Raw genomic sequence first — 24726 nt, 5'->3', positions numbered from 1 at the left:
GACATTTTTCTTTCTAATTGGGAAACTTCTTTATAATTCGATAAACATAGAATCACAACTTCAAAGGTCAGCTCTGGAATAACTAGGAATCTTGCTGGGCAGATTTGAAGCTTGTGTCTGAAAAGCTATATATACAGAAAGCCTAGAGGATCAAAATAGTCCAGAGCTTTCAGGACTGGACAGCTGATGAGTGGGTAAAGGTTGCCTATGCCTCACTCTGTCAGCTTGTCATTTTAATGAATATCAGAGTCTCTTATACACCAAATTGGGAAGCCAAGGACCTCATCTTGGCTGAGAATGAGCCCCTCCCAGAACCTGGCTTGGTTCTGTGAGAGCAGTTTCAATAGCTACAAGTTTCACTCCCACATGCGGCTGCAAGGACTCGTATTGCCAGAATTCTGTGACCTCTCTTGTCCTTGACTATAATATAGGCAAAAAACTGCCTTGAAAAGATAAAGATATTTTATATGATTTACAGTCTGACCTTAAGATGCTCGTGATGGTATGTCTGAAGAAAAGAAGGAATGGCTGTTCCCAGACAGGTTGAGTTCTTTCCTTATCAGAAGGGTTAAAATAAACATTCTTTCCCTTCCGTGCCTTCCCAGCATTTCTCTGGCTGATGAAAGGGGAGATCTGTGTGTTGGACTGAGAGTTATGGGGAAGCAAAGCCAAAGAAATGGGACAAACTTTTCTCTCTGCCAGTACACATGAAGTGTGAGTTTGGAGAAAAAGAGAAGGAAGGGCTTGTCAATCAGAAAGGGGGTTGGCCAGGGAAAGGAGAGTCACCAGAGAAAGGGCAGCAATACCTGCCAAAGCAATATCCAAGGAACGTCTTGGCTGATGGACCAAGTATTCTAGCAATAAGACCAGTTTGTTCTCTTGGCCAGGTTATTGTAACTGGATGCCATTAAATGTTTGAATCATCTAATCAGCCTTCTTATTCTGATTCTATGCCCCCTAAACTAGCCTCTGATCATAATGTTCTTCCAACAAGGAAAAGACTCTGGCCATGCTGACAGTCTGTGAGGGAGTTTTCTTTCACATTATAAAATAATATACCATCATTCTTTTTTAAGTGTTCATTTGGCTAATGAGCAAATCCTCATGCTAAATACAGCGACTGGTTAAAACTGTGCTGTTTAATTTAGTAAGTACCACTAGCCAAATATAGCTATTTAAATTTAAATTAATTAAAATTAAATTAAATTAAAAATTAAGCACCTTAGTCATACAAACCACATTTCAAGGGCTAAAAAGCCACATATGGCTAAGTGGCTACCATACTGAATAGTGCAGATTATCAAGCATTTCTTTTATCACAGAAAGTTCTATTCGACAGCTCTGGGTTAGAAAGGAATTCTCAATTCCTGTGCCAGATCATACTTGGTAATCTGCAGTAACACAGTTAGACCCAGCTGTACCTCAGTTTGTCTATCTAATGGGAGAAGGATGCTGTCAACCAAGTAGGAATTATGTGGGCACTTTAATGTAATTGCTAATTGATGCTTTATAAATAGAACAAAGAAGAGTGTATATTTAAATATTAATGTGAATCACATTCCTCATTTTAAGTGTGTTCCATAGAACTCTGACAGTTTTAAATCTGTCCATCTTTCCAACAACTTCTCTGTAAAATGAGGCAAAGAGAGATACTGAAAGGTTGTCCTTAATCTTGTCAAAGAATTATAGGTTACTGTAAATATGTAAAATGTCTGATATTAACTCTGAACTTCTGAATGAGCAAAGCTTTACCAGCAAAAGAACTAGCAATGATATCTTATATTTGTATGCCACCTTTCCAAAATGTTCTCACATGCATTCTCTAATTGATACTTAAAATAACCCTTTGAAGGGCAAGATATGTATTATCATCCTTATTTTACATTCAGAGAGGTTAAGTTACTTGTTCAAGATCATATGATTTGAGTGTCAGCAGTAGAACCAGGCTTTTGACTCCTAAGTTCACTTTTGATTCTGTTTTACCACCCTGTTTCAGTTATCAGGACAAGTATTATATTTTAGGAAAGACAACAATAGAAAGAGAATAGAAATGTTGAGCCTTTGGAATCATGAAGTACAGACTGAAAATGTTCTTCATTCTTCCAAAAGAGTACACCTGAGCTTTTGGAAGTCACAGAGAAACTACTGTTTCACCTTTCCTTCCTACCTGCTTCACTCGTGGAACTTAGCTTGCATTCATTCATTCATTAATCCAAGGTGAACCTAGTACTTCTCATGTGCCAGGCACTTGGCTAGCCTCTGGGGATACAGGGAGGAATGAGACATGCCCCAAATCTTGCGGGGCCCATATTCTGATGGAGAAAGAGATACACATCGATTACCACCCTATAGCATAGATGCGAGGGTAGAGTTTATTTCAAAATGCTCTGGCATTGAAAAGGAAGGGGTGATTAATTCTGACCAAAGGGGGGTGGTCATGCGAAGAAGCTCCACACTCTGTGTAGTGACATGTGGGCTGGACCTTAGATGGAAAGGGAGAGCAAATAGGTTAAATTTTTAAAAGGGAAGTATTTCTAAGTAGAACAAACAGCATGAGCAGAGTTATGTTGTTTGAAAACAAATAAAAATAGTATTCTTAATTGTGCTTACTATGTTTCAGGCACTTTATAAATACATTAAGCCTCTCTTCATCTTCATAAAAACACTATGAGATAGGTGCTGTTATTATCTGCATTTCACAAATAAAGAAACTGAGGCTCAGAAAGGTGAAGTAATCTACTCTAGGTCAAATATTTAATAACTGCTACAATCAGGAATCAGCTGTTCACAGCCAGATTCCAGCAGTTGTGCTGTTAACCACATAGTGGTGATGATACGGTGGAGTGAATTTTATAACCTGATGTTTCTTCCCTTTTATGGTATATCATAAGCTCTTTCTCAAGTCATTAAAATTCTCCATAAATGCCATTTTAATTGTACAAGAACCCATCTTGTTGATATATTATAATTTGTTTAACTAGTCCTTTATTGTTGGATATTAAGTTGTCTCCAACTTTTTACTATTTTCAATAACAGTGCATGACTATTTTTGTGAATCAGGATTTTCTTCACAGGCCCAACCTAAAGGAGAAAGCCCCGTAAGATTTCCTTAGTACTGTCACCAAGAGGGAGAGCAGTCCTAGAAGGCTAGAGCACACACTAAACACACTCTATTTTGGGTTATTCTCTGGAAATTATCCCCAGTGTATTGTATGACCCAAGTTGGCTCCTTCTGAAGAGCTGGATTTTTCCAGGCCTCTGCTACCCAGTTAGTATATTCTGAAAGATTGCAACTTAGTTTTAATATTAACCTAAGAAAAATATAATTAAGAAAGCAAATCAGCTGAAAATGTTATTATAAACCCAAATAGAGGTGATCTTTGAATTATCTGCTCTTCTGAATTACTTATTACATCGCTCTGTCCATTTAAATGAGTGCTGGCAGTTTTTGATTGCTTTGCCCTAAGTCAAACTTGGCAGAGAGAAATGTGAAAGTTTAGGTTAAAATGTGAGAATTTTTTTTCCCCTAAATGAATGCAATTAAAATTACTAAGCTTCACTTGACCCATACTGATTATACATCTCTTTTCTTACTTGGTGATGGCGTCCATTTTAAGGGAGAAACCTAGAAATGCTGAGCGAAGAACAAACTCTTCATTTCCAAAAGGTTCATTTCCCATCCCTGCTTTAGATGGACAATGAGTTGTAGTTCAAAGGCTGCCCTGCAGGGAAGCTAATATACCCTATAATTTAAAGGGCCTGAGATGCCTCTTGGGAAACTTGGTAAAACATTCTATTTAGAAACATGCCTGCTGATAAGACATATATTTTTATAGTTCTACCTCTTTATTGCCGGGATATAAAACCTGTTTTCACTCAAAATGTGCCTACTTTCAGAAAACAGAGCAAGAGACATACAGAAAACTATGATCCTGTTATCGTGTGTATTATGAGTTTTGTTTTATAGTTCCCTTCTCCAACTCATCTCTTTTCCCGGCAGCTATGAAGTCTGGACAGTAAAATCTTCTGGACATTTCTTTCACTAAGCCCAGGGATGACTCCTAGGTTACAGACCTAGTAATATCTGCTTTGAAAGACACTTCTGAAGCCCTGATTAACTTTTAACCAGTCAGGCCCTTTAAGTACAAGTGCAATGGAATCATTCATTTAATTCTTCATTCTTTCATTCCCCATTAAAAAACCTTCTACACAATCACCATTTCAGGGGCACTAGTTATGTGCTAAGAGTTATGCTAGTGTTGCCAAGAATATACACATGAATAAAAGATTCCAACCCTGCCCTCCTCAACTCTCTCAGCAAATGATCATGCCTTGAAGATTCCTGACTTTAAATATTCTAATCTTACCACACCTTCACTTATCCCTTCAACCTCCCATTTCCTGTTACAGTGGAGCCAGGAGGGAGGGTGTGGTGTGCCCTCTTCTGTCTAAGGATAGTCCCTTCACTTCACCTCTCCCATCAACCTCCCCTTTGAGGTTAAGGAGTGTATCTGCATTCACAAACCATTATTTCTTCAGGGTCTGGCACAAATCCTGGTGCATGACAGTCTGTCAATAAATATTTGTTGAAAAAATAAATAAATAAATTTTACTCCAGAGGAGCTAATAATCTAATATGGAAGCTTCGACATGTGCTGAACACAGAATAAAAACTCAAAGTATTAACTCAAGAAAAAATAAATACTGTCACTAAGAGGGAGAGCAGTCCTAGAAGGCAAGAGCACACACTAAATGCACTTTATTTTGGATTATTTTCTGGGAATTTTCCCCAGTGTATTGTATGACCCAAGTTGGCTCCTTCTGAAGAGCTAGATTTTTCCAGGCCTCTGCGACCCAGTTACTATATTCTGAAGGATTGCAAATTAGCTCTACATACCTAGTACTATCTTGAAGTCTTAATAACACCTTAAGTCAATTACTTTAACTTCTCTCCCTGATCTTCATCCTGGATACTGTAACTCAGCTTGTGACTGTCTTCTCCTTATCCATAAAGAAATCATTCAGAAGCAGAAAAGTGACATAGTCTTTGCTTTCCATTGTCATGGTAGTATAGATTTCTGTTCATTCTACTTTAGCATCATATGGGTATCCCTCTTTAGGTACCATTAACACCATTGCACCTAAGTTTAGGTCCTTATCAGCAATCAGCAGGATCATTATAATAAGATCCCTAATGTTCACCATACCTCACACTTACACCAAAATTCATTTCCCCTAATTGCTGCTAGAGAACTTTCTAAAATCTACATTTGACTTTCTCATTCATCTGCTTAAAATCCGTTGTTTTGTCTTATCTTGGATGATTACAGGCACGTCATACATGCCTCCCTGCTCAGTTTCCTCTCCCAAAGCTCCCCACCCTCACTCCCACACTCATCTCTCCACAAATGTGGCTCACTTGTTTCCTCTTGGACTCCAGGTTGTTTCACAATGTTGTCCCTGTAGTTTCTTTTGTCTGTAAATTCTTCATATCTGGATATGATATGAAGTTGTCTTTCACCTATTAAGAGAAGCTTCCCTGATTATGAACTTCCCTTCTAACCCCAGGCTCCACATCATTACTTACCCCTTATCTGTATACTCCTGTATCTTACCTGTTTTTCTATGATTTAAGTATATTGGATGGAACCATTTACGTGTCTGCATCCTCCCAATTAACTCTTGACTCTTTGAGACAAAGATTGTCTCTTTTTGGTCCTCAAGTCCTCAGGATGTGGCACATAGCAGCAGTTCAATATCTTTGTGGAACTGCGTAGAACATCCTACCAGACAGGCAGACCAAGCAGAGTTAGCAGAGCCAACGAGAGAACATACGTATTATTAACCATGCTGCGTTTAGTAATGTGAAAATTATTTATGACCTGTTCATGATTATTCTTGGAAGTTTCATACCTGATTTGCCCCCTAATCTCACTCCTCCATAGGTATATCCCCAGCCCTGTCATTTAATATCCTTTTACCCACCTTCAAGTGATGCCATCCCTTAAATTCCTTTGGCTGTTTTAACACTTCCGTCAGTTCACGCTTGCTTTTCACAATGATATGAGAGATAACAACCCAAATATCACACACCATGTAAAAGATTGCTCTGTGCATCCAGTTGTTAAATCTGTTGTGCTCTGGGTATGTTCGTGCCAGTCTGCACGTACAGATTATTTGCTTGCAGGGTTAGTGACTGTAACATTTTTGATTAACCTCTCTGTACACTTCACAAGCACTTACTCTGGGCCATGTTCAGATCATGAAGATGCCCTGAATCACTGAGATGTTGCTTGATAGCTGTTGGTGTAGTTTTTACCTGTGTGGAATAATTCAGTACTCCTCAAATTCAAGGAAAGTCAAAATGACATATTTTTCTAGTTTTATTTGTTTCTGTCTCAGACATAATAGACATTGAATTACAAATCAAAAAGAAAGAAAGAAAACTCCATTGGAGATTACTTAATGCTATACCTACATACCAACTTATGTCTATTTCTAGACATGCATTCAGTTATTTGATGCCAGGATAGCCAATCATTTTAGGGTCTATTTCTTCAATGTTTTTTATTTGAAATAAGCAAAATGATGCAGAACTTTTCGTATATTTTCTAAACTTTGATGACATATGGTACTTTTCTCAAAATCTTTATTTCTCCCAAATGTCTTCTACAAGAGGCATGGCTTCTGTAGTCTGCTTGATTCAAGTCAGAGACAACTTGACACTTCAGCTGCTATTTACCCTCATTAAAAATGAAGCCAGGTATTTGCATGAGATTGAGATGGCCTCTCTATTTGTTTCACTTTTCAGTGTTTATGGGCACACATTAATTCCAGAGTTCACGAATAAATGAAGATAAAAACAAAAACAAACTCAGGATATGTGTAACTTTAGAACTTAGGACCATGGAGAGCCAGATGTCAAAATAGTCTAAAATTCTGGATTCTCTGATTTAGAAAATATGTATATTTATTTGATAGACTGACAAATGCATGTATGGTTAACTTGTAGACTACTGCTTCCCACCTTGTATATCCTAATGGAAACACTGGGAGATAGCTGCTGCTGGGATGTCCGCTTTCTCCCTACAGTGATATCGGCTGTCCCTCAAACTAGCCATTCATCTAAATATTCTTTTTATCCCACAGCTATTTATTTACTTCCTACTGTGTTTCATGTATAAAAGGCATTATAGAAGAATCACTTAAAGCAAAAAAAAAAAGACCTGTTAAGTTTGAATGGCTATTAAGTTTTATCAAATCAAACACATGGTAAAACATGATAGCCATTCAGACTTATAAATCAAATACTGTTCATAGTTTTAGTGAGAGGTATTTATGCGGCAGTCCACAAACAGTTATGGAGTATCCCTTATGTGTCAGGCACTACATTAAGTATTGATGTGCTGTCCTTCCTATTGTAGAAAGTTAGCAGTATGTAGATGGTCTTTACATAAATTGGACCGTGTGAGGAGGAGTTTATAGAGGTTTTTGCTGTTATAGATAACTGTTGGGAAAAATTATTTTAAGGGCTTAGAAAGATGAAGGCTGAGAACTAGGTAATGGAAGAAGGAGCAGGTAAAATGAGCATACTTACAGAGGGATCGTGAATTATAGGGGAAAAAAGTTACTTATATACAATTTTGCCTAGGGCTAGCCTAGGCATGTTTATTTGGAAAGGAACATTTTCTGAAAACGTGCCATGATAAACAAACTGAACACAGTATTTAGAATGCCACTGGTAATTACCATAACAAGTGGGCCTTTTCTATTCCGTTATTGGGTCACAATTATTGGTGCCTTCATTTTAGAACACTTTCTTCCTTCTTGACAGATTGCCATGGTCTCTACAGTAAATGAGGGTAGAATTAATATTTGTAGGCCTTGGGCATTGTCTGTTACAAAGAAGAGACCTGAACTGGAGAATCTACCTATCCTTGTGCAGAAGAGCTGCTCTGCGCGATGGATATGTGGGTAGATTCTCACCGTGTCCACATAGCTGCAATCAACCATTTTTTTTTACGAAAGCTTTTCGCTGGGGAGGAGAGAAATACCAATTAGGATCAAAGTGCAAGTTCTATGATGATGGCTTTGGGTCAAGGAAATATTTTGCTTGCTATCTGTCTTTACAATTTCTAAAATTAAAAGTTTGTAATTTTATTCCAGTTTTTTTCATTTACTTTATAAAGGCTTCATTTCATAGTTTGGCAGGAATACTTTTTACTATGAATATATATATGAGAAATGAGCCCCAGTCATATCTCCAGTGACTCATCCAATGAAATGCATAAATCGCAGGCCATTATTGAAAATACCTCTCAAACCCTTCAGGGTGGACATCTTTCTCAAGAGAACATTTTGGGGAAAGATAGAGTCTTGGAAATCAGCAGACAATTTACCTCTCTCTAAGATAAAAGAATATTAAAAAATATTATGGACACAATCTTCTGTCATCTTCCCTTGTCTGCTTCTGTTTGTTGAAGTCTCTATCATTGGTTTCATTTTATTTCCTCTTGTTTGTTTGTTGAGGTTGAGTTAATCTTTCTCTTGAGTTCAGTGTCAGTTGTCATTAACAATGTTTGGTTGTCAGAGGGTCATTTTTCAGCTACAACCTACCTGTAATTTGATGGTCTTATCCTTCAGTCTTGGTGAAATACTTTTAAGTCTCAAGCATATGGGTGTGACATTTTAATTGCATATTTCTAGTTCTGGATTTTCATTTCAATAGGCATATCTAATCTGAAATGATTCTAGTTATGGGTGATATCAAATTTTCTTTTTTTCCCTTTCATTTCCAAATATTAAAGAGATATTTAAAGTATACTCAATATATTAACTTTTCTTATTTTTAAGTGAAATCATATTCTGAGACATTAGGTTAGTAACCAGGTATTAAAAGATTATTTATTTATTTTTGTGTGTTTGTTTTTATAAAGACAGACACAGATGATCTGAAAGAGTTAAATCATTTCCCCAAATTGAGTATCCTGTTTTCCAAATGTTAGATTGGTCTTTTATTTTATGAATATCACATGCAGTCCTATGTCATGAGATAAAGAGTATTATCTCCATTATAGACATGACAGATCATTGCTACAAATGTGACTCTATGCAAAATACAAATCGAGTCAATGGGAGAACAGAGAATAAACTACAAGACCCCTGAACACTTGCCCAGAGCCCCTTCCATGTGATTATGTGGTTTCTCATGTCATATGCACTCTGGGTTCAAACGCTTGGGATCTGTTTGCTGAGCTCACTCTTTTGCTCTCTCGTGGCTTTGCCTGATCAGGGGGATAGATGACTGAGGGCTGCTGCACAGCAGCCGCTTTCTCCCTTCCCCTCTCTGCTAAATGGATGTGATCAACGTGTGCCTGAGACACAGGACCCTAAATAATGGGGCTGCGTTTCCTTGTGGAGCTCAGTAATATTTACTGAGCCCAACAGCTTCATTTTCCTCAGTCCCTGCTGCATTAATGGCTGGCTTCAGGGTGGGAGGTGAGAAGGGAGAGAATGAAGAATTGCTGTGAGGGACTCCGGCGACGGCGTTAACAGATGGCCTTGTTAGAGACGCTATCCCTAGGCCTAAGTGAAGCCTTTTTGTCTGAGTAGGCAAGAAGTGGGTCATTTTCCTGAGCTGTCAGGCTCTGTGCTTACTTGACTTGTGGCTATTGTTGCAGCACGCTGTTGGTTTCCTCACTGGCTTTTGGTTTTCTGAGATACTCTAATGGCTCAGTCTCTCTAGACCTTCCCAGACCAGGACTGGACTTTTCCACAGACTATCTGTTTCTTTCCTGAGCTGTAGGCTGCTTCATAACACAGCCTGCCTCATGTACAGCTAGCCACAGTTAAGATCTCTGAATCTCTACCCCTAAGGCTGGGCCCAATTCTGAGCTGCTCTGGTGGTCTGTGGTTCTGGATACCTGGAGAGCCAGAGAAACTTTGCAGAGTCTCAAAAACATATACACACTAAGAAACATCTATAAGTAGAACAAAGAGCAGCCTCAACTCGTATATGTATTGCATATATTTCCCAGTGTAACTACTACGTGTTATGGTGAGTAAAATTCAAATCCATTTAAAATGGTTCTGAATTTATAGCAACTTCTCATCACTATGTACTTTCTCAATCAAATGGATATTGGAAGAATGGCCAAAGTCCTCTGTGGTTCTGCAGTCTTCCCATAATATAGTGTTTTCATGATATTTGCTAAGAATTTGCTCTCCATCAATACTGTTCCCATTATGTGACATTTTGTCTCCTGTAGGCTCTACCTGTCAAAGATTATACATCAGTGACCTTTTATCATATCAATAGTAATCCTTTCCCATCCACAACTCCTGTTTTGGAAGAATTTAGTCATTGTGTTTCTACTTCTCCCAATCCACCAGTTAAGGGCTTATAGGTGGTCATTTCCTAGGGATACTGAAAGACAGAATACTTAGATGGTCAAAACACGAGGCAAGCTATAGTCTCCTACTTAGCTCTCAGTCATTTGGAAAAGGCTGCATTATCCTGTCACTCTTGTTGGTTAAAACTAAAAAAAAAAAAAAAAAAAAAAAAGGTTTTGGTTCCATTCTCTCTCTACTCCCCACACACTTTTCTTCCAAAGTCCCTACATGATTGGCAGATATACACTATATATAAGGGTAGATGTTGCTCAATTTCGAAAACCTCTACAAAGATAAGTTGTATCTCTTTCTGCTTCCTGCACCAAGAATGGAGCACAGGAGAGGAAACTCTAAATATACCAGGAAATAAACCAGTATCACTAAACAGGCTCTTGCAGATTTAAAAATTCTAAGTGCTTAATTAAGCCTGACTTGAAAATCATTTCTGTCTGCAGCATGAAGAAGAACAGGAAATAAAGTGAAACTGCCCCTCACAATTAGTTCTCAAAACATATATAACGGAATTCCCTGGTGGTGCAGTGGTTAAGAATCCACCTGCCAATGCAGGGGACACGGGTTGGAGCCCTGTTCTGGGGAGATCCCTCATGCCGCAGAGCAACTAAGCCCGTGCATCACAACTACTGAGCCTGCGGTCTAGAGCCTGTGAGCCACAACTACTGAACCCATGAGCCACAGCTACTGAAGCCCGTGTGCCTAGAGCCCGTGCTCCGCAATGAGAGAAGCCACCGCAATGAGAAGCCTGCGCACCGCAACGAAGAGTAGCCCCCCGCTCACCGCAACTAGAGAAAACCCGCATGCCGCAACGAAGACCCAACGTGGCCAAAAATAAAATATAAATAAATTTAAAACTTTATTTTAAAAAAATTTAAAAAAATATATAATATACTTTAATTGATAGATAAGGAAATAATTTTATGGAGCTAGGTCCCTCCCCACCAAAGCTGCAGATTAATGACTGCATCTTTTCAGATTGAGAAGCGAACACTTAAATACATTTTCTATTGAACAATACTGCCTAGATTTCTTTGTGCCTCTGTATTCTCCTCCAGCCCCCTCTCTTTCTAGAAAACTTCAGAAATCTGAGAAAAGCCTCCTAACTCCAATTTTTTTTTCACTTCTGAACACACATCTCTCAAACATATTCAGACATGCTGGAGCCAGCAGATATAAAGCTGCTGCTTTTAAGTCCATGATTTAGTTGCTAAAACTGGGCATGATTTTGGGCAGAAAATTACAGAGGGGAACAGAAGGAGGGTCTCTCCCTTCTGTCCATGGCTCCGCAGGGATTTCTGTTGGAGCCAGAAGAGAAGAATCAGACAGAAGGTTTCTTTAGCTTCCAAGAGATAGTAAGTCAATTGTTGCATTATATTTTAGGTAGCTGCATCTGCAACAAAGGCACAATGGATAGCTAGATGGATTTATAGATAGATACCTAAATGGGTGATAAAGAGAAATAGAATGTACATTGAGGAATTGTGTCACAGAATACCTTTGGAAGATTATTTGGCTGCCAGAGATGCCACACATAAAGAAGATAAAGGAGAGAGAGCCAATAAGCCGGAAATCTATTCTGAGTACAAGGTTGGTGGATTTTGGAAGAAAAGAAATGTGGTAGTAAGGGTATCACCGAAGAAGAATAATGAAGATAAAATTAGACAACATGAGCCAAACTGAAAGACTATGCTTTCGCCCCCAACCCCATGAGCTCAAAGGATAAATGCTTTTTCCAAAAAGATAATTTCTAGCTCTCATATTATAGACGAAGAAACCACTGTACAGATAAGTTAGTTGACTTTATCAGTTTGCTTAGCGTGTCCTACAATAATCTCATGGTTTTTACTCTCAGTCTATCCAGAAAGACATTTCCCAGGACAAGGCTAAAAAGAATAAGTTAAAGGGATTGAAATGTAACATGCTATATGAGCAGACCCAAACTTAACATTTAGAATTTAAGTACATCAGTAGACACAATCATAGATGCCATCATTATGTGTACAAGAAAAACTCATGGTTTTGGCCCCCAAGGAATAAGATAGAGGCTTTATGTATCAAATAGACTTTATTTTTTAAAATTATCAAGCAGTGTTTTCTTTAGCAGATGGAATATTTCATACCTCTGATGTCAACTAGAGCAGCGGTCCCCAACATTTTTGGCACCAGGGACCGATTTCGTGGAAGACAATTTTTCTGCGGATGGGAAGGGGGCGGGGGGATTGTTCAGGAGATAATGCGAGTGATGGGGAGTGTCAGATGAAGCTTCTCTTGCTCCCCCACTGCTCACCTCCTGCTGTGCGGCCCCATTCCTAACAGGCTGTGGACCGGACCGGTACCAGTCCCTGGCCTGGGGTTTGGGTACCCCTGAGCTAGAGCTACTCTTTGTTACACAGGGCAAATTTCTTTGACCATGCCAATGATATTGAATCCTGAGGAATTTCAGTGGCCTCTCCAAGATTTTAGTGATTCCTATTAGAAGAGTATTGAAAACTCCCATGGACTTACTCTTATAGTTTTCTTTGCCTCTGTGTTTTCTATGTGTCTTCTCATCTCTCTTTCACCCATTTTCAATTTAGATACAGAATTCAGTCTCTTCACTAAGATCCACAAGAGATCCAGTAACAACATTTTGTTTTGTTTGTAGGTTTTGCAGAAAATCTGGAAAGAGTGTAAAACATGGTGCTCAGAGTCCTGACGTCTTTCTTGCTACACTTTTCACATCTACAAACAGAAGCAACAGATATGAATTGTATGAGGGTATTTAGGACATGGGGCTTTCAGTTCAGGTCTACCCCTGCTGGCTGTGGGATCTGGGGCTTGTCATTTAAGTTCTCTGGATTCCTGTCATTTGAGTTTGTTGTCTTTAAAATGAGGAACTTGGACTATTTTTCCAGGTTCTTTCAGATACAGATTTCAGGGGCTCCCATGGCATAAGGGCTATGGCTTTATTTTTTTTGTAATCCCCCATAATGCTTGGTCTAATGTATTACCTGTGGGAATGGATTCTTGGTAGATATTTATGGATTTCTTAAAACACAATCCTTATTCTGGTATAAGCCTAACAGCTGAAGAACCCTCTGGACATGGAACTACCTCATTTGGACAAAGCAAAAACTGCTACAGTCAAACAAGGTAGTTCTGGGCTATTCTCATCAAACCCCTTGGAGTGTGAGTTGTTTGCAGGATATTTTTACAGTAAAGTGAAACCTATAGTGTTTAAATGACCCATAAAGTGTAGCAGTTTTGTCTTGTTCAATACCTAAGAAGAAAGTGTTCTTTGTATTCAAAGTTCAGTAGGTGATTAACTAAGGGAGTAGATAGCAGCTGCAGTACGTGTCCATTTCATGCTCTTTAGCAATTGATTTCGTTGTTTACATGTGCCTTGTCTGCAATGACCATACTCATACGTACTCATACTCATTGCATTATGTGGCCAGAATGGCTCAGTGCATCTAGCATTCACAGACATGCACCTTGGAAGCTCAGTGGTGCTTGATTCTAAGCTAGGTCTTAATGTCCCATCCAAATTTATGTAAGCAAATATGTGGGTTTCCTAGTGTGCTCTTCTAAAGGCACAAAACCCACTCGAGTCTCTTTTTTAATCTGAGGCCTGAAACTTTAGGAATGTATATGTTTCCTCAGACAGTGTCTCATTAATGCATTTATTTTCATAGCAAAATACTCATAGGATCTTCGTTTGGGGGGCTTAACGGGAGTGTCAATATATAATATCCTTTTTGTTGCCCTTCTGAGTTCTGATCCAGTTAACACAGAAGACAAGTACATCCTCTGATATGATGAGATGGTGATTTCTTTATTACTGATAAAGCCAACGGAAGAATAAAGCTGTGGAAACTGTGACTAAAAGGATGTGCTAACACTTTCTGTCCCCTCCAACTTCTTCTGTCCCTGGTGTCTAGACCTTGGAACAGACCATGTAATAGAAAGTTTAACTCTACAGAATAGAATACAGAATACAGAATAGAATACAGAATAGTCACACTTACCTAGAATTATAGCTTTATGCTTTTCAAATTGGAGAAAGAATAAATAAATTTCCATAGCTTGCTTTTAAATGGAGATTAACTCCATCTAGTCAAGAAATATGGATCCATGGATGTCACCTGATATTCAAATAACTCTATCTTAGAGAGTCAGAGACTGAGGTATTCCTATACTGGCAGTTCTTCCAGGTGGGCAGTAGAAACCAGAGAAAGAAGGTTCCTCTCAACATTACTTTTATTCAGAATTAAAAATTCCTTTAGTGTTGGCCAGATGTATGACTCCCTAAGAGTAGGACAATTGTGTGATATCAATTCGGCCACTTTTTCTTTTTCCCTTAACTATAAGATGTGATTTTCATGTCCTCTTTTATCACCCTCTTCCCTCTAGTATTCTATCAATCTTTTGTGTTCCACACAGGGGAATTTGTATACCCCCTGAGGCCAGGAGATAAAATGTGTTTCCTATTAGTTTCTGATTTCCCCCTTGCCAACGAGTTTTAATTGAGTTTTGGGAAAAGATTGCAGGAAGAACTGTGCAACTGCTACACTCCTCTGATCTGGCCTGTAGTGAGTATAAATGTCGTTAGTTCTATTGGCAACAAGTAGAATTTTTATACCCTCTGTCACCCTCCCTCACTACTCCCCCCCTACCCCATGTCTAATCACTGCAGGCTTGAAAGTTAAGTGCAGGTTACTTAAGTTATTTGATGTTAATGGTGAAATGGTTAGCCCTATAATATCCCACATCAAGTATTATCCAGAGAACATATAAATTAACCTTTGATTCATAACATTTCTTAATATTTAAATTTAAATGGCAGTCTAAGCTTGTAACATTGTATGTTACTTTTAATACCTTGAACCACAATAGGAAACACTGATTACTATAATGCTGAATCTGTGTGAATAGTATATAAAAATCACTGCCACTATGGTAACCAAAAAAAAAAAAAATCCTTATTCTTTGTTATAAAGAGTCTGTTAAAGTTTTCTTTTTACTTCAGATTGATTTCTACATGCTTTTATTCATTGTGTATAAAATTACTTTTCCCAAATAGAAGTGATTATTTGTTTTGCTCCTTATTTCTGAATCCTAGAATATTTAAATGCTTTAGGAGACTGTAGTAAGATGCAGTAATCAACATTTGAAATAATTATAGTAAAATCAGGACTCAAAATTGCATAGAAATATTGTTCCCTAAACCTTGTCCTTCCAGCCTCTTTTATGAAACTCAACCATTAATAATTGGTAATCTTTATATGAAAAATCCATTGTATGGACTGATTGTAACCATTGTTCAACATCAAGTGGTTGTACCTCAGCTACCTACCATGGTCTGGATTCTTACACCCTGCAGTTAGTAGGTATGTGTACAGGAGGCGTAGGTTCAAGATGATGATGATGATGATGATGATGATGATGATGATGATGATGATGATCCATTCTATCATGTATTCAATTATTTATTCCTTCAACCCCTAAGCTAGACAACTAAACAATTAATGAAGTAACCAACATCTTCTGAGTTCATTGTGCATAGGTTTTATGTTGTAAATCACCTGCAGAGAAAAAAGTGTATTTTCTAGTGTGTGTGTTTATGTTTTCAAAATAATACATGCACATGGCTAAAAACATTATAGAATAATCTCCTGCCTTATCCACCCCCAAATCCTACTTCCCACTTCTATAGTTTGTTTTAATTATTATGTTGATTAGCTCCATATATCTCACCATAATGTTTATAATGATGTTAATAGATTTATCAATTTTAGGTATTATGTATTGACATCATGTTATAATAGATAACAGTTTCTCTCATTCAGACTATCCCCTAATTTCCCCAGCTCAGTATGATTGTAAATCTATTCTCAGTTCTCTAACTGGTCACTTCTGTATGAACTGTTTATAGCCAGATTGAAAACTCCATTTTTTGTTCCATGAAGCATAGACAATATTTCTTAACCCCTATGTTGTAAATTAAGAACATTTGAATTTCTGCCTGTCCCTCTAGCTTGCGTCCCATCTTAAAAAATGTCTTTTAATGAAAATAGGAAGTGACGCATTATTATCTTGTTTTTGTATAACTCTTGTAGTTTGCAAAATGTTCTAGTAAAGGCTATTGATAGCCTTTACTAGAATTTGAAACAAAGGTGTATCCATATATGGGTAGTAGCCACATCCTTCATAAGGTTTCCTGATGTGGTTACAATCTAGAGGTGGTACTGAATATTGAGTCCTTTGAAAGAGAAATCACCTTGGTGGCAGCGCCAGTAACAAGGGACATTCAGAGGAGGTGTCCCAACCTCACAGGAAAAAAGCAAAAAAAGATATAAGATGAACACACTTTGAAGAAAATGATGGTGAGTATAAGGGAGTGAGGGTGTCACAAACGAAGGCCTCTGGGTTGGTATTCATTCATGACAAAGAGAATAAATGGAGAAAGAAATCGTTTTTTGCTCTCTTTTGTTAAGGTTGACACAGAAGGTTCAAGAGGTAACCCTCCCATAGGATACAGACTTAAAAAGGTTAGTGTGATAGCCTTTGGGTTATTGCACATTTATATTATTCTGAGCTTTACCCTCACTTGCCCTTAGGTTTGCTATCTTGTAAATGAACACTTTCAGGACAACAGAGAGACTATGTGAGCAAACCATTTAACCTGTGAGCTTCAGTTATCTTCTCTGGAAAATAAAGGTGGGGAACAAGATCATTTGTGAAGTCATATTTTGCTGTAAATTTTATACTATGGGTCAGAAGTCAGGAGGCTAGATCAAGATACATTGAGGTTGAGTAAAAGATCTATGAACACTATCTCACATTTGTAAATCACACTATAAATTATAAACTCAAATGTTGGCCTTGTCTTATTGATTTCTCAGGAAACCCTGGGAATGCACTGGGTGCATTTGCCCAAGATCCTGCAGTTAAATAATGGCTGGGTGGAGATTAGAAACCTGATTTCCTCTTTCCTAGTAGAATTTTTTTCTCACTTACCCTTTGAGGTAGACCACACATAAGGCACATGATGTATTTTTCCATATTCACAATTTATTTCCATCACATATACACAGTTAGTCTTCTGCTGTCACCTTTTGAGAAGTTATGGTTGACCTCATCTTTTCATTCTTATATGCTGCTTTTGTATAGTGAGACCCAGGATTAAAGATGGATTGACTTGATGTACTGCCTATTAATATCTTGGGGAGATTAGGAGCTTTGTCAGTGTGATATTATTTCCTACTTGCATTTAATTATAAAATGTACATTCCATCTAAACTGCAGAAATGAAATAAATAAAAGAAGTAAGGGAGATTATCAAAGATAAATTTTAAATTAACTCACTGCTTTGTAGGTCAGAAGAGAAAATACCTTCTCCTGTGCATCCTTTTTGTGAGGGGCATCATTTCACATGGATGGTGCTCTCAGAAAAAGCATGTTTCAAAAAGTGACACACTATGGTTCTTTCCAGGCATGTTTTTTTTAAACTAGAGTTGCTATTACACAACGTACTTTGAAAAAGACTGCTGAGTCGTGACCTTAGAGCTGGGGAAATTTGTAGGGGTGTGGAAGAGAGCAAGAAGAGAAATAAAGAAAAACCTCCAAAGAACTGTTGCCTGGCAGATTGCTCATAACAATGGGAGCTCTGCCAGGTTCTTTCATGTGTGAGTCAAGGACTATTTTTCCCAAGAAAACTGTAGATTAATGCAATTCCTGAAGTCTGGCCTGCAAGTGGTTGTGTCTATTTCACAACTGGGGAACTCTGCCAAAGTTTCAAGTACCCAAGTCTGTCTGAAGCCATGGTGGGTGCAGGAAGTTGCAGTAGGGCATGAGAAATACCTGGGATTTAAAGGAGGAAAGAAAGAAACCACTAAAGCTTGATTGTATATCTGAAATGAGGCTTTGGATGAATCCCTATCCCCGAATTCTAACCTAGGTCATTTCCTAACCTAATGTTAGTTGTGGCAGACCAATGAAGACAACTCATTAAAATGAAAACATCTATCAAGGCATCATAGAATATGAGGAATTGAAAACACTCCAGGTATCATCTAGGCCAAAGCGCTTCTTTTGCTGATGAAGATAATGAAACCCAAGGAGGTTAAGTGTCTTGCCCAAGGTTAAATAGCTTGTTAGTACCATACCTGGGATTAGAGCCCAAATCTCACGACTACTAGGCCAGTGCTTTTGGTCAGATTCAATATAGTCTGTCCATATGGCCAAGCCATATGGCAGAGTCCTCAAAGACCTAGTTCTGCCTCCAGAAAATCTAAGCTGGTCATTGTTTCCTTTTTAATTCTGTTTCCAATTCACCTACCCATATATGTCACCCCCAAATAGTAAGGCACAAGCTTATAATTTAGGCCATGTATGTACAGAATAGTAGGCAGGCTAAATTAGGGTAAAGAGACAGAGAGGAACATGGCCAGCAGGGAGAATGACCTGAGAAAAGATTTAAACATGAGAATTTGGCTGGTGTCCTTAGCAACCAGTGCAAAGACTAACAGTTTCCTTTTAGACTAAAGGAACACATAAATTTAGAGACATAGTTCAGGGTTAGGATATATACAGAGTCTTCAGTGAAATTTCAGAAATTTCAGAGTTTGGGTGGGATTCTGAGTGCAAGGAGAGATACTGGAGATTTTTGAAGAGAACAATGGCTTGCCTAACCATTATTAATTAGATTAATGCAATAACAGAAAATAGGATTGATTATATCAGGGAGAACTTACAGGTGTAAAGAACAAGTAGGAAAGTATTTTTATGTCTAGGTTATTTTATATGTATCTTGGGGAAGATGGGAGGAAATTCTTCAATATACAGATTCCAATTTTTAATGTCTACTTATTTTTGAATGTGATACAGCACAGGAAATTACTGTTTCCCCCAAATCAGTGTAGCAAGGGGCAGTGTACACAGACATGACATTTAAGGAAATTGCTACATATAATGTCTCTTATGAACTAAAATACCACTAACCCAATTCCTTCTTATGAAAGCCACTTTAGGCTGCTTAAACAGAGGCCTTTTTGACTAAAAGACGGAGTTGTACACCCAACCCAAAGGTGCCATTTTTAGAATGCATGAGATCCATTGATATAAAGTACTCTGCACAATAGGGTAACTAATGACTTGCTGATCAATCAGAGTAGCTGCCTCTGGTATTTATCTTAGGAAATATGAGAAGATGAACCAGTAGATAATAAAAAGAGAAGTCAGAAGAAATCCAAAGAGAGAGAGAAATGGGGCAATTAACTAGTTCATACAGATGCCTTGTACAGTGATAAGTTTTTAGTTCAGGTTTAGCTTCAGGCTACACATCTTTACAATAAATCCTCTTTTCTTAAGGTAGCCTGAGTGAGTATCCATTCTTTGCAGCAAACTGATAAGTATACTGAGCTAATTTTTATGTTGCCAAGTTGACAATTAAAAACTTAATAAGTAATTGGGCGATTGGGATTGACATGTATACACTGATGTGTATAAAATTGATGACTAATAAGAACCTGCTGTATAAAAAAATAAAATAAAATTTAAAAATGTAAAAAAAAAAAAAGAAACAAAAAATACTTAATAAGTTTGTGTAGGAGACAGTGGGCTAAGATTTCCATTAGGATGTGCCACCAAGTGACCGCCAGATAGTGTATATGACTTATAGAAAATTATTATCATTGAGCTACTTTCAATTCAGAAAGTCAGATAAATGCTTTGTCTGGACCTGAGTTGGGAAATGGTATATATAAAAGGAACAGAGTAGAAAGGTAGGAGAAATTGATCACAAAGTCAGTGGGTCTTCTGCAGCCTTTGTTGCATCATTTGGCTATTGACCTAACTGACCATTTCCCTAAGTGAGTTGTAACAAACTAGGCCATCCTATAAATGTTTGGGGGTATTCCATTTTCTTGGAAGAAGGCTATTATAAGTTAAATATAGGTAGGAATTGCTGTTTAACAGTTTAACCAAATGTAAACATGTTTTGAAAACAGGACTTTTCGGAGCCTTTTATGTGTTATGGTTCATTGTGAATATCTTAAAAAATGGTACAATGTGCAGTGATTTTCAAATATTCAACAATGCAAACCCCTATCCTTATTTTTTGAGAACTGTTTACTTATATCTCAGGGGAATACCAGTCTTGATTTGTTCCTGTCTCTCATAAATTGGTGTGTTTTTTGTGTGTGTGTTAGGCCTTCTCTTATTTGCTGTAGATGCTGCTGATTGTTTCTTTCATGGAATTTTACAACACAGATAAACAAAAAAACTCAGGGTTCTATGAGTTTAGTTTCCATCTCTAAGCATGCACTGTATTTTAGAACAAATCGTTTCAAGCCTAATAAACGCATGGGATTCAAGACTGGAAAAGCACAGATTTATTTTTACTATGTGTGAAATGGCTTAAACATTTATAGAAAATTGAACTTAACTCCTCTTCATTTATTCTCAGATGAATTGGACTACTGCTTATTTGTTTGTCTTTTCTTGGTCTTGACATGTCTTAACTACTAGGGTGGCTATTACAAGAGCAGTTCTTGTTGAGGTCACCTTATGAAAAATATTCTACCAGGTGACTTGAAAGCAAAATGAATTTCTCACTGCCTCGCACAAAGAAAATGAATAGTGCTATGCTGAGGACCCAAGAGATGGGAGTGGGTTTTAAAAAATTTAGCTGGAAAAAAAAAAAAATTTAGCTGGTACATGTTATGGGGAAGTTGGCAAATTGAAACTCTCAGTATTTGAAGGGTCTCATCACAAAAAACCTTCAGACTTTGTGAGAGAGAGAACAACAAAATGGAGAGCAGTTTTCAACTGGCTTTTTAAAGTTTAAAGAGAAATTTCAAGAACCCTTACCCTACAGGTCCCCAGTGGGGAATCAACAATGTGAGAGTAATGCCATGTGCACCAGTGAACACATATTTTAATTCACTGCTCGTAATGGTCATTGTGGGGAGGAGGGCACAGGCTAAATGACAGTTCTGCCATTTTTCCAACAATTGTATTGTGTTGCCTACATTTAAACATGCCTCCTTTCATCTGTCTTTACTTTGGGGAGTCCATGCAGAGAGGAAAACAGAAGAAGCAGAAGGTGAGAAAGGGCAGGTCAGTAGGGTTCACGCTCTACAGTAGTTTTCATCCACTCCCAAGAGGGCATTGTGTCCTTCATTGGGCATTTTCATCTTGCTCTTTTCCCCATTCCCTCCACCTCATATAGATAACAACACCAAGAACACCAGGATCATAAGCTCCACCTCCTTCCCCTAAAATAAAGACAAGACACATACCCTGTCCTTTTTTATATGGTCAGAGTACCCTACATAATTTTCTCCTGCCTCTCTTTGGGGGGAAGCAGCACTCTCTGTTCTCTTCCAAGGTCAAAGTTGTTACAAATGAAGAGGAAACATCATGCTTCCTGAGTCTAAGCCAGCTGGTTTGGAATTACATAAAGTCTGAGGCTTGTGCAGAGTTCTTAGGGAAGCTGCCCATTAATGCTTGTGGTTGAAGGCAAACTAAGAGCTCTATAAGAGCAAGTAGAAAAATCTGTATCGTGGCGTTAATGATTTAGAGCATGAAATGATCAGACTGGAGGTGGGACTTTGGGACATGCTGGTGATGAGAATGGTAAAGTTAGATAGATGGCATTGCTTTCCGTTTCCATCTTTTTCATCTGATAAGGAAGCAATGTTTTAAAATTTCTCCCCTTTCCTCTATTTATTTTTCAGGTTTTTTTCTACTGAAAATGGGTTTTGCTTTCAAAGTCCTTAATATTTTAAATCTTCACCTTCTTGTCTTTGGAAACTGTTAAATCCGTCAAGCTGTAGTAAGTGATAGAGCTAGATGTAACGCACACAGAAAGGAATAGACAAACATTTCCCAGGCAGCCTCTCGTCACCAGTATGCACAAGCACACATGCACTGTATGAGAGCCTGATGATTAAGCCCTTAACGTCCTTTGACAGAGGGATTTGTGTGGCTTGTAAATTAAGGCTTCGTGCTTAGGAGTGCATCTTTTCCTATTACAGGATCATGTGGTGAGGGCTCTATAGGTGAGAAAATCACGGAGGAGTGCTTAGCAGTTCTGACCTCACCTCCAGAAGGCAAACAGTACCACACCAGTGTCTTATCTGCAAAGATCAATTCTGGTTCTCTGCACGTGACACCACCCCACTCCCTGCACATAACACACACACACACGCACAAACACTTACATCACCAACCCCCAAACAGTTAACTTTTTAACAACAAATTACACATAAACACTTAAGAAAACATTACAAATTTAAGCCGATTCTGGTTATACTGTAAGTGGCTATTATGAGGCAAGTAGTGAGAGACTAGAGTGGAATATTCCATCTTATATCGAGATGGGCATAGATGTAAAGAATAAGGTACTCATAGCTGGTGGTACAGTGTCTTTTTATAGACCTTTTAGACCCTAGTTACCTTTTGTTTTTTAGCTTTAGGGATGATAGACATGATATCAAAGTAGGAAATGTAGAACTGGGAAGAGTCTCTGGCATTAATATTCAACATTAAGTTCTTGTACTGATAAAAACTAGTTTGGTGCTAAACACATTTTTAAAATCACAGATCCCTGTTTTTGCATGGTGGAGATGATTTATGTAACTTTTGGTCTAAATAGTTTAAAAACCACTAGTCCTTATTGAAAAATGTGATACCAATTCCTCTGCTAATCAAGGTAAATGAGCCATGGTCAGATAGATGGAAAGATAGACCAAAAAATGAAAGAAAAAAAAAAGCTGAAGGGGGGTAGTTAGAGGAAGAGCAGTGATTAAAACCACAGAAGCTTCATCTGAGGACATGAGCCTGAAAGAGAACAGCATCGCTCTGAGCCTGAATTACTGTGAGAGCTGTGCCTTTCCATCATTTTTAATGGAATGTTATTAAAGACAAATCTGGAGTAGTGAACCCTTCAGTGCTTTCTTTTCATTTATTTATTTCTGCAGAAGGAAACCCTTTTAACCCTAGCAGATAATGTATTCAACAGCTTGTATCCATGGCAAGGTTGTTGCCTAAAAATTTTATGGGATAAATTTAGTTCAACATTTGCACATATTTACACATGAGGTCTCCATTTCAAGGTCTTTGGCTGAAGTAAGAGAGTCATTCCCAAGGCAGGATGTCTGCCAGGGCTGAAGAGTAGATTCCATATGCATTGTAAAGCTCCTTTGTTTCCGAGGACATGAAGAGGACATTGCCTCAAATGCCCTCTTCTCCTCTTGGAATTTCAAAGCATGGGCTAGGACTGCTATGAACCACAGGACACTTTCTACAGTTAAACCCTCTGAGGCATGTCTCAGACCTAGGCTGGCTCCCTCACAGTCTTTGCCTTCCTTTTCTGAAAGCCCTAGAGATGAAGACTGCTTTCCTTTCCTCTTTAAAAGAGCTCTATCCCTTTCAGCTTTTTTCTCCAAGGGAACTACTCTGGACTAGCACATAACCTCTCTCTCTCCCAGATTCCCATTGATAGACTTACACAAATGCACAAGCAGTTTCTCTTTTAAGGGTTTTATAGCTGATGTTAGTGTGGGGAGAAGAATGGCAGAAAGAAAGAGGACATTTTTCTTTACCTGCCATTGATATCCAATGAGCACCTACTACACCCCTGGCCCATTCTAGATGCAGGGAATGCCATGGTGTGGAAGCAGTCACTACTTTCATGACTCTTATATTTTACTGAGATAAGACAATAAATACCTCATAATACCAAAAAATCACCTGGTTTTTAATAAATTCTAAGAAGAAAACTGAAGCAAGGTAGGGCTTGAGGAATGGTGGATATTTTAGAAAGTATACTATTTAAAAAAAAAAAATACACATTTCTAAGGAGCAGTTACACTAGAGCACAGTCCTAGAAGAAGAGGGAATGAGCCATGCAAAAGTCCGGAGGCAAAACATTCCAGGGAAAAGAAATGGCAATGGCACCAAAAAGATTGGGCTGCCTGAGAATTGACAGTTGGCAATATATCTAGAGGAGGAAGAGTAAAGCAGGGGCTGGTGGCAAGTGATGATCTCCTCCTGTAAAACCATCGATCAATAAGGAGTTGTCATTACAGAAGAGTGACATGAGGTAGTTCACATTTTAAAAGGTAACTTGGTACAACTAAGGGTTGGGAAACTGAAGAGAGTTCCCCAAACCACTTAGCCAGTTTGAAGCTGAGCCAACACTAAAGCTCAAGCTTCAAATCCGTCCGCCTCAGGGATCAAAGATTTTGGTCTCAACTTTGGGATCAAGACCTTTACTCTCTTTGTTCCTTCTGGTTTCTACCTTTGAAAGTAGCTAGATCATTCAATCATTTA

General features: G+C 38.2%; 1 protein-coding gene and 1 long non-coding RNA gene across 4 annotated transcripts in view; one reads left to right on the top strand and one right to left on the bottom strand.

Moving 5' to 3' along the window:
- Nucleotides 1-21074, bottom strand: part of LOC309630074 — a 64803-nt gene extending 43729 nt beyond the window's left edge. Inside the window, exon 1 of the long non-coding RNA XR_014245409.1 lies at nt 485-21074. This is a non-coding gene — a long non-coding RNA (uncharacterized lncRNA). The remainder of the gene's footprint in view (nt 1-484) is intronic.
- LSAMP (limbic system associated membrane protein) overlaps nt 1-24726 on the top strand; it is a 651408-nt gene that overhangs the window by 121321 nt on the left and 505361 nt on the right. The window lies entirely within an intron of this gene.

This window comes from Balaenoptera borealis (genome assembly GCF_965194805.1).
Source record: "Balaenoptera borealis genome assembly, chromosome: 5".
Classification (NCBI taxonomy): domain Eukaryota; kingdom Metazoa; phylum Chordata; class Mammalia; order Artiodactyla; family Balaenopteridae; genus Balaenoptera; species Balaenoptera borealis.
The sequence above is the reverse complement of the archived record's forward strand: the minus strand, read 5'-3'. Positions and strand labels throughout refer to the sequence as shown.